This window comes from Antechinus flavipes, chromosome 1 (genome assembly GCF_016432865.1).
Source record: "Antechinus flavipes isolate AdamAnt ecotype Samford, QLD, Australia chromosome 1, AdamAnt_v2, whole genome shotgun sequence".
Classification (NCBI taxonomy): Eukaryota; Metazoa; Chordata; class Mammalia; order Dasyuromorphia; family Dasyuridae; genus Antechinus; species Antechinus flavipes.
Window position 1 is genome coordinate 295,318,686 of NC_067398.1, and position 14,768 is coordinate 295,333,453.

Here is a 14,768-nt window from a genome sequence, read left to right on the forward strand (position 1 = left end):
AAAACAGTAGGTGGAATTTGTGGAATTGATTCAGCACTGCTCAGAGAAGTCAAACTGAAGTCTAAGTTATCTACAAGCAAAAAATTTATTTTGCATGTCAGTACTATTTGCTTGTAGATAACTTAGACTTCAGTTTGACTTCTCTGAGCAGTGCTGAATCAATTCCAGCTCATTTAAAATCAGTCTGGGAACAGTTCATTTTTGTCTAAATCATTTACAAAAAATAGAGACATCCTCATTCAGGTAGAAAACAGGACATTGGTATTATAATTTTGTGCTAAATAGGTCTTGGGGAGGATGGGTAAGTAAGTGGGTGTCTAGTAAGAGAAGAAAATGAAACAGGTAGGAACTTGTTTTCTTTTTAAATATCAGCAGGAAACTGCTGGCCAGTAGAAGTGTAGTTTCTGAGGAAAAACAAACATCATCATTGAGGATATGTAAGTCAGACCAACCTAAAAGCAGAAACATTTTAAGAATATTTCTGAGGTGGAGCAGAGAGGGCAGAAAAACATAGAAGAAACAAGATGTTTATTTATGGAACAATTTCAAATTTTTCTTACCTGATTTGTTTTTGGAGGTGACTGGGTGACAAAAAGTCAGAGATCTGAGAGAGTAACGAGGTGTCTTGTGAAACATCCAGCCCAAGGAAAGATACCCTCTTTAGTGGATCCTGCATTTTCCTACTCCTTTTATAGGAAACAGAATCCTGATTAGATAATTAGAATATCATGGATCCTCAGGTGAAGCTCTGGAAAGAACAAATTGATTTTTATTTTTAAGTTAAGCCAATAATTTCATTCTTCAACTGGCAACTGATGAAAGAACTTCTCAAGAGCAAACTCATTTTAACTTTCTAGCTGGCAACTGATTATGAAACAACTTACTCATAAACTGGCAAACTGGCAACTTCAATAGTTGCATTGGCTTTCAGTTAAGAACTAAAGATATTCTTCTATTAAATGTTAGTGGCAGGGCTGAAAGAAAGAAGCTCCTAAACAAAACTACTCTCATGGTCTTTCCTAACTCCCTAGATTAGTACCTGTATGGTACCTATTTGAATTCTCTCTGGTATCCATTGAGAAAAGGAGCTGCAAGAGGTGGGGACATGGAAACCTAACCCTGTTGCATATTTATACAAAAACAAATTCCTGAATTACTTATGTCAAGAAAGAAAGAAGAAAAAAGTAAAGAACAAAGGGAGGAAAAAAGGAAGTGAGGGAGGGAGGAAGGAAGGAAGGAAGGAAAAAGTGAAAGGAAGAAAGGAAGAATAGATGGAAGAGGAGGAAGAAGGAAAGGAAAAAAGAAAAGAAGGAACGCACAAGAATGGATGGGAGAGTAGAAGAAGGGAGGAAGACAAGGAAGGATGTTAGAAAGGAAGAGAACAAAGAAAGTTTTGGGGCAGTTAAGTGGTGCAGTGGATAGAGCACCAGCCCTGAAGTTAGGAGAACCTATGTCTTAGACATTTAAACACTAGATACTTCCTAGCTGTGGACCTGAGTTCAATTGTGATTTTAGACAATTAACACTGCTGGCTATGTGACCCTGAGCAAGTCACTTAATCCCAATTCCCTCAGGAAAAAAAAAAAGTTTGTGTCAACTTTAAATTCATCACTTTTCTCTATGCAAGTGGATAGCATATTTCATCATTAGCCTTTTGAAATTATGATTGGTCATTGTATTGGTTAGAGTCCTTAAGTCTTCCAAAGTTCATTTTCTTGACAATATTGTGCTTATTATATAAATTGTTCTCCTGGTTCTGCTCACGTAACTTTGGACAAATTCATTGGATTCTTCCTAGATTTTTCTAAAACCATTCTCTTCATCATTTCTTAAATCAAAATGCTGTTCTATCATATTTACATACTTTAACTCCTTCAGCCATTTATTTCCCCAGTTGATAGGCCCAAAAGTTTCCAATTCTTTGCCACCACAAAAAGAGTGGCTATATTTTTGGTATATTTGGATCTTTTTCCTCTTTTTTAAAAATCTCTTTGGGATATACATTTTGTACTAGTATCAGAGGTTAAATGTTTTTGGGGGATATTTCCAAATTGCTTTTCAGAATAGTTAAATCAATTCACAACTCCACCAACAATGCATTAATGTACTTAGTTGTTACTGTTTTTACAGCCTCCTTCAACATTTTAGTTTATGTAACTACTAGATTTGAGTATTTTGCTTTTGATAGCTTGGATTTCTTCCTCTGAACACTGCGTATTTATATCTTTTGATCCCTTATCATTTGGCTGTATATCTTAGAAATGAGATTTATCAAAAAAAAAAAAAAAAAAAAACCTCTTGCAAATATTTTCCTGAATTTTCTCCTTTTTATAATGTTAGCTGCTTTGGGTTTTTTGGTGCAAAAATCTTAACATTCTATCATGAAAATTATTTTATTTCCTCTGAACCTCTCTATCTCTTGTTTATTCATGATCTTTTCCACTATATATATTATGGTTATTTATGTCAGTATCCTATTCTTAATAACATCAATACTTTCTTTGTTCTTTTAGGGAAAGGACATTTTATTTCTATTTTGTATTTTTTCCAGTGAGTAGTACCAAGCTTTGCAGCTGGAAGGTGCTTATAAATTTGGTGGAAGAAGAAACTACATAGAGTTGTTTGTTTTAGAAACTTAACTATATAACAACATTTAGTTTCTGTACGTCTTCAACCTTAGTTCATGGCATTTTAAACTATCTGTTGAAATTTTTTTTTTACATTTCAGACATTGAGAATCTAATTCACAACCTTTTATGATAAATTTGCAAAACGATAAGTTTGAAGGGAGAATTGAGAGAATTAATTTAAGTTTTTAACATGTACACTTTGATTTAGTGAAACTGGGTTCCTTGACATTCTGCCAACAGAATACTCCATTTCCTAATTTTTTCTGTCTTTGCCTGGAATGCTCTCCCTCCTCATCTGTACCTCTTTGGCACTGTAAAAGACAGAAAGGAGCAACATATGGAGTTTGGGAACTAGATCAAGAGGCAAGGTGGATCTGGCACTGATATTGATATTAGGCAGAAACTAGAAAATGTACCCCCTAAGTGGACAGTGGTGGTATCATTATAGTCCCTATCAGGTACTTTAACCACTTGGGGTACTACCAGAAAAAGTCTTTGAGATAATAGTGTCCTTACTTCCTATTGGAATCACCACAAACTTGAGTTCTTTGTCCAGAAAAAAGTGTCCTAACTGTTGAATTCAAACTTGAAATTGACTCCAATCTTTTGGGGTTTTTTTTTTTTCATTCTTCTAGACTATGGACTTCTTGCTGTAAGACTTCAAAATTATGCCCCTGTGCAAGTGGGATTTTCTCCTCAAGCTCCCTTTCACACTTTTTAGCTCCAATATGTGTTGTCTTTCCCCAAGAGGTAATAATCTTATTGAGGTTAGGGAATGCCTTCTTTAATGCTTGTATTTTTATCCCCAGTACTTAGTTCAGTGTTTGACATATATTAGGTATTTAAGAAATGTTTACTAAATTCAAATTGAACCAGTGTATCAGGTGGCAATTATACAATACTTTACATTCTCATTTCATCTTCATCATATTGCTGAAAAGTACCTTTGATATTTTTAGTGAATTCCATGGAAATGGATACATGGAAATGTATAGTCATTTGAACTCAGATCTTCCTGACTCTAGAGCCAGCATTATCCTTTGGATCAACCAATTGTCTCTCGTTTTACTGGAACCTCTTTTTGCCTCAAAGTTGGACCTTTCCCTTAAGTTTGCTATACTAAACAATAAGATTTGGGCAGCTCAAGCTTAGAAAGTGGAAGTTTCAAAGACATAGATCTCAACTTCTTATAAGGAAGGAATATATAACAATTTGAAACTGTTCCTTTGGGATGTTGAACAACTACCTGACTTGTGAAGTTCTGAGCCCTGGGTACAAAAAAACCCTCACCCATATAATCTGATCATCTCTATTCTGCCTGTTGTCACAGTTGCACAAATGACTTGGAGTCTGTCTACAAGGGAAGACAAGTGGACATCTTAGAACTTAGACATTCAAGCCCTAAAAATTGTCCTCCTCAAAATGTAGAATTTAGGGGAATCTTGTTTAGGAAGAAGAAAAATATTGCAAGTGCTAGAGACTGAAATATTTATTAAAAATAGACAATTTTAATGTTCAAAATTTCATGTGAGAAGTGTTTTAAAAAATTAGATGAAAATCTTAAATATGACATCATCAGGTTCTGTCAAAGTGGAAGTGTTATACTTCTGTACTTAATGATGCTTCTCCTCAGACTCTGGGTAGGTAGCAGTTGTGTTATTGGTGGTAGGTACAGTGTGTATCTTAACACAGAAGAAAGATGAAAAGGTTTCATGGAAAATGAAAATGTTAACTGAAATCCTTCAAGAAAAGAGGATAAAGAAGTCAGAAATAAAAATTAAAAATTCTGATAAAAAGGAATCTAGATGGGATTTCCTTTTAGAGAGGAAGTTGAGAGATCATCACTTAGAGATAATCAGGAATTCACTTTATAGAAAGGTAGATTCTATGAAAAATAGAGGTGAAGGTGACTCCTTGGCCATCTCACAACCCCAGTAAATACCACAAGGGAAAAAAAGCTCATCACAGGAAAGATGAGGAAAGAAAAGAGAAAAGTATGCCACAAAGTCAGTTAGCAGAATGAGGATTTGACTCTGAGGAAGAATTGGAAGAAAAAAAGAGATAGGAAGTAATTCTGAGGAAATATCTGAGTAGTCTGCTGAAGAAGAAATGAGTGAAGACTCAAAATAAGAAAAGGGAAACCATGAGAGAAGGGGAGAGGGAGAGGAGATTACATCCCAACTCTCCAGCCTTATCTCTCATTGAGCTGAGGCAGGAGCTCACCCAGAACCTGCCTCTTCCTCCAGAATTGTCAGAGTATATAGAACATCCCAGAATCTCAACAGGAATGAAGAAGGCACATGTGCCCTCGTAAAACAAACCAAAGAATGGTTTAAAAAAAAAAAAAAACTGATGAAATTGTGTTTCGGAAATGGTTGGAAATGGAAAAGGAGAAAGAGGACTTTCCTGACTATCTTTCCTCAGGAAATCAGTACCATCTTGAAAGCTCAGCATTCAAACATTGTCACTGCCCAGGAAATCGTGATTAAGATCTATTCTTGATGAATTGGGTGGAGATTGATCTCGGAAGCTTCCTAGAGACAATGAAGCAGCCCTTCCACAGGAAGTGAAGGCACTGATGGTCCAGCTTCTATGAGGGTGAAGCATCTTCATGACAATTAGATCTTTCACCAGGAGCTGAAGACCTTCAGCCTGCTCCTCAGTGGGCAATTTAAAAGTTGGTGATTTAGGGTTGGCCAGAGAATATAGTTCTGCGTTAAGAACTTACAAGCTGGTGCTAGTGACCCTGAAGTACCATACCCCAGAGCTGTTATTCAGATCTAAAAAACATTCTTCTTCAGTAGATGTGGCTGGTGACCTATATCTTTGCAGAGTTCTTAACTTACAAGCTGCTGTTTCCAAGGAAATCAGAGAACGACCAGATCAACAAAATTTTAAGGACCTGGAAACTCCAAGTGAGAAGATTTGGCCTGGTCACAATGTTGAGAATGAGTTCTATAATCAATCTCCATGATAACTTGCAGAAAAGATTAGGGGGTCTCCTTTTTGAGCAGGGCTTCAACCTGGTGAACCAGGTGATTGGAAGAGCAATGCAGAAGGTGGTATGAAATATGAGTATTTCTGAGAACTTCTTCATTTCCCCAAAATGTCTAAAAGATACAATCCAGCCAATCTGAGAAAGGAGCTAGGTTCTACTTCAAATGAGGGTCCCTTCTTAATTGATTAAACTTCTCTTTCTTATTCTCTCAAGGGCCTATGTCTCACCTTCTAAAATCATCCCTTAGAATGGCTGCATCTTTTTTTTAATTTACATTTTAATATATCCTTATCAGTCCTATCTAGGTTTTAAGTCCAGGGTTTTCAATCCCTTTAGGATCAAAAAAATGTCTCTTGACTTTTGTGACAAATTGGTGCATATGGTATGTAGATGGAAGATGATCTCAATGAAGCCCTCTTCCATCTAAACAACACTAATGAAGGAGATCTGGGGCTGGCTGAAACATTAACCTCAAATTTTAAACTCCACAGGAAGTCACAGAGCAGATTAAACCCAGACTGAGCTGCAGCTTATCTATGGCTGTCAACATGTAGATGCTTCGGGTGTGGAGGGGCTAGAGGACATAAAAGCATATATCGTATTTATTGGGTTTCCCATTTCTTCTTAAACTCTTTATTTCCCCACCTCTCCTTCCTCAAGGCAGTATTTTCTATAGTGTGGTCCCCATCTGTTGCCCCAACTTAGGTATAAGTCAGAGTCTTCATGTTTTATGTTCTCTCAAACCTTGGCTTTCAAAGGGAACAAATAAACTCGCTTCCTATAAGCGCACCAGAGAGCTTTAGTTTGATTCAGATTCTATACAAATTTGGATTTTCATACAAATTTAGTCTCAACATATAAAATCTACATTGTGGCTATCATGAATTCGAATACAAAAAAGTTTAAACCTATGTAGAGGCTGTGGTTGTACTCTGTGGTCTGGTAGAAATTTGGTCTCTATCCTGCAACATGCCTTGGGTTATATTTTGACCAACTCTTGAAGGTCTCAACCGCTCCATTTCTTCCACAAGAATCATTAGTATAACTCCAAGAGTTAGGGCAGAGAGACCAACGCAAAGAAAAGTCGATCCCAATAAGAAGAATCCACTAATGTGGCCAGTAGAAGCAAATATTGAAATAAAGAATCCAGCTGAAAATATCATTCCTCCCAATGTGAGCATGATTAATGATTTTTGGTATTTGTTCCAGTAAGTTTCTTCTTGTGAGCTCTGTTGAGAAGTGAGAAGTGGAGAACCAGTGATGTCCATGTCTTCTTTGGACCTCGTTTTCCTAAGAACAGTATGAACTTTATACCTGGGGAAAGAAAGTTAAAGAAGTCATGACTTATTTGTCCAGGAATAGAGATTTTTTTTTCCTAAATAAATTCTTCTTATACTTCTTGCTAGAGCACATTTGATTTGTCTATCATCAAATTTGAGTGTTATTAGTCAGGTTGTAATATTCCATCTGGGATTTTTTTCTGATTCATAGCACTTAGAGATTGTTTTCAGAATTTATAGAAGGATGTTAGCAATAATAGGAAGTTGAACACCGATGAATATCTAACTCATTAATTTTGCTTTTCACTTTAACTTTTTAAAAACTTTTTTTCCTGGAACTATTCTCAATGAAATCATTCTCAGAAAGAGGTTTTTATAAACATGGTGACCATTTAATTATTGTATAATACTACAGTTGGAAGAAAGGGGAAGATTTGATCTATCTTAACTAATGTAACATAAAATAATCATAGATAGCTGTTAAGTATATTTTAAAACCTACTTATTCTTTTAAATATGACCCTCTCTAGCTAACAAAGGAAAGCAACATCTTTGGAAAGAAAAATGATTGATTATGCTCTCCCAAAAATGTCTAAAAGATACAATTCAGCCAATCTGAGAAAGGAGCTAGGTTCTACTTCAAATGAGGGTCCCTTCTTAATTGATTAAACTTCTCTTTCTTATTCTCTCAAGGGCCTGTGTCTCACCTTCTAAAATCATCCCTTAGAATGGCTGCATCTTTTTTTTAAATTTACATTTTAATATATCCTTATCAATCCTATCTAGGTTTTAAGTCCAGGGTTTTCAATCCCTTTAGGATCAAAAAAATGTCTCTTTTTTGACAAATTGGTGCATATGGTATGTAGGTAAATTTGTGAACAGTGTATAACCTAGTCAATAGTTTCTTTTATTACAGCTCATTTCTGAAATTTGTCAGAAGTCAGCTTCATTATGACACCTTGGGAATTAGGCAGTTCACCATAAAGAAAAAATGTAGGGAAGGGCCCCGAAAACTTATATTCTCTTCCCAGTTGATAGTGTCCATAGGGTCAGGCTCTATTAAAATCACTGGTGATACAATTCCAGGACCATAGGCAAGGCTCTCTGCACCTAAAGAATTCTCAAGTTCATAAATCTTCATTCATACTGGAAAGATATTTAAAGAACATGTAGCAAATTAATTTAGTTGTAAAAAATGAAAATTAATATCAAAATAAAGACAGAGCAACTGGTGAGAAAGGGGAAAAACTATTTTCATATTCACACCTACCCTTTAACTTGGCTCTTGTTAGTAGCCCTATTCCCCACCAGTCAATCAGGTTCTGAATGCCAGAATTTCATGGGACCTGACTGTACCCACTCAGTGTAGTCAGGCAACACTGACCCAGTACAGCTACTGTCGCCTTTAGAGGAAGCTTGAACAATCTCCCCCTTGCCCTAAAAGCAGACCTTAATTTAAAAAAAAAATGAGCAAAAAACCAAAAAGAATTCCAACTATAGATAGTTCTTATGGTGAGAGAGAAGAACAGATTTCAAACCCTGAGGTCACTAAAAGCAGAGAGTCTCCAGATGAAGCCCCAAAGGCTGATATAAACTGATCCCCATCTCACAAGGCTCTCTTGGAAGAAATTAAAAAGAATCTTAAAAGAGGGCTGGAAGAAAAATGGGGAAAGGAAATGAGATCTTTGTAAGAGGGTTTGGAAAAGGAAACCAAAATTATCTGAAGAAAACTCCTTACAAAATAGATTTGACAAAATGGAAAAAGAAAACAACACCCTGAAAAACAGAATTTGTGAAATGGAAAAAAATCCATAGAACAAAACAATTCATTTAAAAATTCAATTGGTCAAGTTAAAAAAAAAAAAAAAAGGTAACTGAGGAAAATAATTCACTAAAAATCCTAGACCAGCAGATTTGAACTCAACCAGAAATAGAGTCTTAAGCTATATATAAAGATCCCTGGGATGAAGGGCACCTGTTGATTTCATTACATTTCAGTCTGACAGACTACACTGGAGACCCGTCCTAAAGAGAATTGCAATGCTGCCTAACTGGACATCCCCCTGTTACTATCTCTGAATTGCCATCCTTTCTTCAAACTATTGCCCAAGTTATATGCCCATTGCTCTGCTGGAATCATGCCATTCTTCCACTCAAAAGCCTCAGCTCCCTCTTCTACTTTCTTCTGCTGGTTAGTTTGTGAACTTGCCATTTAAGGTCTTCTATAATCTATCTCCTCACATTCCTCTACAATCTGCTTTTCTCATCTTTTTAAAATATTCTGCATTCTAGCCAATATATCTAACCTTGATATGTCTCTTTATTTTGGCTCATTACCAAGTTTGCAATGGATTCTTCCTTCTCCCCTATTCTAGTAAAAGCTCTTCTTTTCTTCAAAAGGGAACTTAGTAGTTACTTTCTTGAAGCAACTTTCCCCGAGTTATAGAACTTTAACCTCAAGTATGTCATAGTATTTTCCCCAACCTTCTTTGCATTTTCTTCTCTACTCTTCTGCCTGAGGAATGTCTATGTCTTTCCTCCTTTACTGTGCAGGTTACCAAAGACCAGAGTTGTTTTATTTATCACTCCCTTCCTAGGAACTCCCATAGCTCCCTTGAGTATAGTAAATGCTCAATGGATATGGAATTGATTCAGTGATAAACTGAAGCCCAAGTCAGCTGCAAAAAGAAAATTCACTTTGCCTTTGTGTCACTTATAGCTTGTGATGATTAAAATGAAATTATCATCTTAAACGTCAAATGAATACACTATTATAGGGAAGTAAAAAGACTATGGCTTCTCATCTGATACCCACCTTAGAGAAAGAAATAGAATGCTCCTTTCAGACATATTCATAGATCTCAATTTTGCTAGATGCTACAATATATTTTTGGCATCATAAGATCTTGATAATAACTAAAGCAGCTTTTCCCAATTCATTTAAAGTTCCCAGTTCATTTTTGTTTGAATCATCTACAAGAATATTGACACCCTCATTCAGGGAAAAAACAAGACATTAGTACCATAATCCATTTTGGGACAAATAGACCTTAAGGAAGATGGAGAAAAAAGTGATGGCTGGTAGAAAGAGAAAAAAAAAACAGATGGGAATTTGTTTTCTTTTTAAATATCAGCAGGAAACTGCTGGTCAGTAGAAGTGTAGTTTCTGAGGAACAACAAGCATCATCATTCAGGGTATGCAAAGAAAGTTGCAAGTCAGTTCAATCTAAAAGCATTAACAGAGAGGGCAGAAAAACATAGAGAAACAAGGTATTCATTTATGAAAGAATCTCAAGTTTCACTTACCTGCCTTATTTTCTGGAGGTGACAAAAAGTCAAGGATCTGAGAGAGCAATCAGTTATCTTGTGAAACAATCAGCCCACAGAAAGCTACTCTTTCTAGGAGAACTTGCTTTTTCCTGTTTCTTTAATAGGAGACCGAATCTTGATTAGATAATTGGAATATCATGGATCCTCAGGTGACTCTGAAAAGAACAAGTGAATATTTTCTTGAATTAAGTCAATGATTTAATTCTTCAAGTGGGAACTGAAGAAGGAATTTTTTAAAAGAGTACTTCTAAGCAAACGTGTCAACTTTCTAAATGGCAACTGATTATGAAAGAACTTAAACATAAAATGAGAAATTGAAAAAACCCCTTCTATGGTTGCATTGCTTCTCAGTAAGAACTAAGGATATTCTTCCGTTAAATCTTGGGGACAGGGCTCAAAAAAAGATGCTAAACAAAATGACTATCAGTTTTTCTTAACTTTCTAGATTAGCAGGTACTTATCCTGCATCACTTTCTATTTTTCAAATTCAATTTCATTTTTTTTCCAATTCTGAATTCTCTATCCTTTGTGGGGCATATATGTTACAAATATGGATATTTATGCAAAACAAAAAGAAAGTTAGGAAGGAAAGAAGAAGGGGAGGGAGGAAAGAAGGAAGGACTGCAGGATGCAAGGAAGGAAGGGGGAAAGAAAAAAAGAAATTAAGTTTCAATGATGGCATTTCTCTATCTGCAAATGGATAGCATGTTTTATTATAAGTTTTGGAATTGGGCTTGGTCATTGTGTTGGTCATAATTCTTAAGTCTTCTTCATTATCTTTATAATATTGTGGTTACTATATAAATCATTCTCCTGATTCTGCTTATTTCACTTTGCATCAATTCATAGAAGTCTTTCAGAAGTTTTTTCATCAATCTCTTCATCTTTTCTTAAAGCACAATGTTATTCTATCACATTTACAGGCTTAACTTGTTCAGCCACTCCCCCATTTGATAGGTAGCCCATCAGTATCCAATTCTTTATCACCTCAAAAAAGAGCTATATTTTTGTATATTTTTGTCCTTTTCCTTTTTCTTTGATATCTTTGAAATACAGAACTAGTAGCAATATCACTGGGTTCAAAACTATTCACAATTTCAATGTTTTTTGGCATAGTTCCAAATTGCTTTTCAAAATGATTAAATCAATTCACAATTCTGCCAACAGTGTATTAATGTATCAGTTTTCTCACAGTATTTCCAGTATTTGTCCTTTTTTGTCAGCTTAGCCAGTTTGAAAGGTTTGTGGTGATATCTCTAAATTGTTTTAATTTAAATTTCTGTAATTATCAGATTTTTTTCATGTTAGCTATAGGATGTTTGGATTTTTGCCTCTGAAAACTGCCTATTTATATCATCTGACCTCTTATCAATTGGAAAAATAGGTCTTATTCTTATAAATTTGAGTCAGTTGTCTATTTACTGTGGAATGAACTCTTTTTTATTATTATTATAGCTTTTTATTTACAAATATATGCATAGGTAATTTTTCAGCATTGACAGTTGCAAATCCTTTTATTCCAACTTTTTCCCGCCTTCCCTCCACCCTTCCCCAAGATGGCAGGTTGACCAATACATGTTAAATATGTTAAAGTATAAGTTAAATACAATATATATATATACATGTCCAAACAGTTATTTTGTTGTATAAAAAGTCGGACTTGGAAATAGTGTACAGTTAGCCTGTGAAGGAAATAAAAAATGCAGGTGGACAAAAATAGAGGGATTGGGAATTCTATGTAGTAGTTCATAGTCATTTCCCAGAGTTCTGGGTATTGCTGGTTCAGTTCATTACTGCTCCATTGGAACTGATTTGGTTTGTCTCATTGTTGAAGATGGCCACGTCCATCAGAATTGATCATCATATAGTATTGTTGTTGAAGTATATAATGATCTTCTGGTCCTGCTCATTTCACTCAGCATCAGTTCATGTAAGTCTCTCTAGGCCTTTCTGAAATCATCCTGCTGGTCATTTCTTACAGAACAATAATATTCCATAATATTCATATACCACAATTTATTCAGCCATTCTCCAATTGATGGGCATCCACTCAGTTTCCAATTTCTGGCCACTACAAAGAGGGCTGCCACAAACATTTTGGCACATGCTGGTCCCTTTCCCTTCTCTAAGATCTCTTTGGGATATAAGCCCAGTAGTAACACTGCTGGGTCAAAGGTATGCACAGTTTGATAGCTTTTTGAGCATAGTTCCAAATCGCTCTTGAGAATGGCTGGATGTGTTCACAATTCCACCAACAATGTACCAGTGTCACTGTTTTCCCACATCCCCTCCAGTATTCCGCATTATCTTTCCCTGTCATTCTAGCCAATTTGACAGGTGTGCAGTGGTATCTCAGAGTTGTCTTAATTTGCATTTCTCTGATTAATAATGGCTTGGAGCATCTTTTCATATGGCTAGAAATAGTTTCAATTTCTTTGTCTGAGAATTGTCTGTTCATATCCTTTGACCATTTATCAATTGGAGAATGGCTTGATTGGAATGAGCTCTTTATTCACAATTTTTTAACAAAGATTTCCATGCAGTTTCCTGCTTCCCTTCTAATTTTTGCTACATTGCTTTTGCATAAAAATGTAAAAATTTTTATATCATTAAGACTGGTTTATTTTCTGTGAACTTCTCTACCTCTTGTTTAGTTGTGATCTTTTTTACCCTCCATATTATATGTGTGTTCTATTCCATCGATACACTCAACATTATGAGGTCAAGAACTTTGTCTAATTTCCATTTTCTATCTTTTCTAGTGCCTAATAGTAAAATGCTTTATTCCTAAAAGGTGCTTGTAAATTTTTTGGAAGACAAAAACATTAATCCTTCTTCATAGAGCAGTTTGCTTGAGAAATTTAAATATTTATTTTTGTTTAGAAACTCAAGTGTAATAAGAACATATAGTTTTTGTAAATCTTTAATTTCAGTTCACAGCATTTTAAGCTACATGTTGAATAGTTTTTGTTTTTCCACTTAAAACTTTAGGGAATAAATTTACAAATTTTTCTGATAGACATGTAAAATGGTAAATTTTACAGTAGAGCTGGGAGAACAGTTATATAATTATAGTTGTTACCATGTACTGTTTGATGTACTGACTCTGGCCTCCCTACAAGACACTGTTTCTCAGCTCTGATAGTTTTTTGGCTGTCTCCAATGTTCTTCCATCCAATCTGCAAATCCCGGCTTTCCTGGTTTTCTCTGAGGAACTAAACTAAAATCCTATCTTCTACAGGAAGACTCTTCCAAACCTTTCTTAATTTTAATACTGTACCTTTTAATAATTTTCTACTCATACTTTTTATACTTTATTTGAATATATTTGTTTATTGATTGTTTCCACCAATATAATGTGAATTCCTTAAGAGCAGAAATTGTATTTTGCCTCTTTGGGAGTCTCTGAGACTTAGAACATAATAGGCATTTAATGTTTATTAATTGACAAGAGATTTAATAAATTTCAGAATTTATGAATATCAAAGTGGAATATTTGTGACTGCTAGCAAGATTAAGAGTAGATTCATATTCATGTGTAGATAAAAAGGAGTGGAAGAACTAATTTTGGAAATTAAATAGTCTGAAGAATTAGAAAATTAGAACATGGGTTCCTTTGTTGAACTCTGCTAGCATAAAGGAATTAGGGTAGAAAGACTATAAACCAGACATTGAACTCTTAAAGGAGGGACCAGGAGATAATGACCATTAGGAATTGACTTGGTGATAAATTTGGATATATAATCCTAAAGGAGAAGTAATGCAGTAATGCAGAGTTTGGCTTTGATAATGTGAAACAAAGAATATTCCCCACTTCCACCACTGATTGGGGAGTAGGAAGTAGAGAGAAAATGTGTCTAGCAATGTAAAGGAAACCCAGCAGGGAAAGCCATCAGCAATGATGAAAGTAAGTTTTACAGCCCATCTCTATGATAACTTGCAGAAAAGATTTGGGGTCCTCCACTCTGAAGATGGATTTAAACTGAAAAACAAGTTACTGACCTACTTTTTTGCTGGAGGAACAATGCAGAAGATGGCCTGATACATGAGTATTTCTGAGAAACCCTTCTTTCCTTTGTTCCTTCCCCATTTCCCATGGAACCAGCTAAGAGTGAGCAGCAGAGAGTTAACACTGGCACCAGTACCAGTCTCCCCTCCAACTCTGTTCTGCAGAAGAAAGACTTGGTTATAGTCACCTAGATGACAGTGATCTCAAAGACACCTGCTTCCATCTTACCATCACCACCAATCAGGGAGCATCTGGCTCTGGCCTCATGTTTCATACTTTATGCCAAGGCACAGAGCACAGCAAACCCTGTCTGAGCTGAGCCATCGCTAGGAAGGGCTGGAGAACATGAAAATGAATATAATACTTATTGGGACTCCCATCCTCTCAACAAATCTATTTCCCTACCTTTCCCCTCCTCAAAGAGCACCTTCTCTATTGTATTTTTTATCTATTTCTTCATTCTAGGAATCAATGGAATCTTCATGTTTTATGTTTTCAAGCCTTAGTTTTAAGTGAATAAC

At 35.5% G+C, this 14,768-nt stretch overlaps 1 pseudogene; it reads left to right on the forward strand.

The window, feature by feature from the left end:
* Nucleotides 1–566: 566 nt before the first annotated feature.
* On the forward strand, nt 567–14,566 carry LOC127545389 (cyclin-dependent kinase 11B-like; annotated as a pseudogene).
* The last annotated feature ends 202 nt before the right edge of the window (nt 14,567–14,768 follow it).